Source organism: Schistocerca piceifrons, chromosome 3 (assembly GCF_021461385.2).
Source record: "Schistocerca piceifrons isolate TAMUIC-IGC-003096 chromosome 3, iqSchPice1.1, whole genome shotgun sequence".
Taxonomy (NCBI): domain Eukaryota; kingdom Metazoa; phylum Arthropoda; class Insecta; order Orthoptera; family Acrididae; genus Schistocerca; species Schistocerca piceifrons.
The window spans coordinates 378,510,719-378,512,803 of record NC_060140.1 but is presented as its reverse complement, the minus strand read 5'-3'; the positions used below and the strand labels follow the sequence as shown (position 1 = coordinate 378,512,803).

At 44.7% G+C, this 2,085-nt stretch overlaps 1 pseudogene; it reads right to left on the bottom strand.

The window, feature by feature from the left end:
• Nucleotides 1-932: 932 nt before the first annotated feature.
• LOC124790709 lies at nt 933-1,050 on the bottom strand (annotated as a pseudogene).
• Nucleotides 1,051-2,085: the final 1,035 nt, after the last annotated feature.

Sequence of the window (2,085 nt, the reverse complement as noted above, 5' to 3'; positions counted from 1 at the left end):
GGGAGGCAAAATAACTGATGACTGTCGAATTAGGGAGGATATAAAATGTAGGCTGCCTGTGGCAAGGGAAGGGTTTCTGAAGAAGAGAAATTTGTTAACATCAAGTATAGATTTAAGTATTAGGAAGTCTTTTCTGAAAGTATTTTTATGGAGTGTAGCCATTTATGGAAGTGAAATATGGTCGATAACTAATTTAGACAAAAAGAGAATAGAAGCTATCAAAATGTGGTGCTACAGAACAATGCTGGCGATTAGATGGGTAGATCATGTAACTATTGACGAGGTACTGAATAGAATTGGGGAGGAGAGGAATTTTTGGCACAACTTGACTAGAAGAAGGGATCGGTTGGTAGGACACATTTTGAGGCTTCAAGGGAACACCAATTTGGTATTGGAGGGAAGCGTGGAGGGTAGAAATCGTAGAGGGAGACCAAGAGATAAATACACTAAGCAGATTCAGAAGGATGTATGTTGCTGTAGTTACTCAGAGATGAAGAGGCTTGAACAGGATAGCGTAGCATGGAGAGCTGGATCAAACTGCCCTAGACTGAAGACCACAACAACAGTGTTCATTTATAAAAAAATTCATTTTGTAGGATTTGGATTTCTCTTGCTCATCATTTTCTGCTGTTTGGGAAGATGCCCGCCTTGTAAGAAGTAATTACATCGATCGCTTTTTTTTCATTCCGATCGTGCAAGGAATACCATCATGAAACACCCATCACAGGTAATTACTCCGTCTTCAGGCCACGAGTGGCCTACCGGGACCATCCGACCGCCGTGTCATCCTCAATGGAGGATGCGGATAGGAGGAGTGTGAGGTCAGCACACCACTCTCCCAGTCGTTATTATGGCATTCTTGACCGAAGCCGCTACTATTCGGTCGAGTAGCTCCTCAATTGACATCACGAGGCTGAGCGCACCACGAAAAATGGCAACAGCGCACGGCGTCCTGGATGGTCACCCATCCAAGTGCCAACTACACCCAACAGCGCTTAACTTCGGTGATCTCACGGGAACCGGTGTATCCACTGCGGCAAGGCCGTTGCCACAGGTAATTACAGTTAAAAATCATTTGATAGTGAAACACGTACCATCCGCCATCCCCTGTCCACTGGATTGCACAGAACGCCACCGCACGTACTGTCAGGAGTCAGGTTGCACCGGCGAGAGCCTGAGAAGTGGCTCCACACACAAGTGTCCACTCTCATCCCGGGACTGACAGACCGGATGTTTCACTAATATCCCGAAACAAAAGCATCCGTGAAATTCCTGTCGAAACATGTGCTCTTTCTCATCATATTCCTGGCGGGCCTGCATGCGCTGTCGTTCGACATCACAAACAAAGCAGTAAACGCATGTGGAATACCGGTGCATATGTGAACTCTGTCCTTCCAAGGCAAATGCCTGTTTGAGAACCGATTCCGCCATGGACTCTAAATTGCCCCAGCCCTCCTGATGCACTTTCTTGTGTTTTACTTCATGAACTGCCTCTGGAGTTATTACACTTGGTGTTGTGGAATATCATCACATACATAACTTGAAGATATCACATGAATTAAATGTACCACTGTGCAAAGAGAGAGAGAGAACTTTGCAGATGACACAAGAATTGAAACAAGTCCGAGGAATTCCTCCACAGCCACACTTGAATACATACCCTAAAAGAAAAAATCGTGACACACTTGTGAGACCGTCCCTGAGATACTTCATGCGCCTTTGCGGGAAATACTCACGTCTTTGAGCATGAGCTGCCTCAGAGTTACGAATTCCAATTGAATGCGTCTGTATGTACACCTTCAAGAAAAAGAACACTGCACAGTAGCTTGTGTCAATTTTGCAATGTATACCGCCACTGACTCAAAAAAACAGATCACAGAACCTCTCAGTCTTCCTCCACTACTTCGAAATATTTCCGAGCATAAAATAAATAGGGACAGTGTTTAACACCTCAACATATTTGCAAATATTGCTTCATTCCACCATGGACTCTAAACTGCCCCAGCCGGTGCGCTTTTCTTGACGTACACTTCACGAACTGCTTCAGGAGTTATTAAATCTGAAGCTAAATATCACATCTTGAAG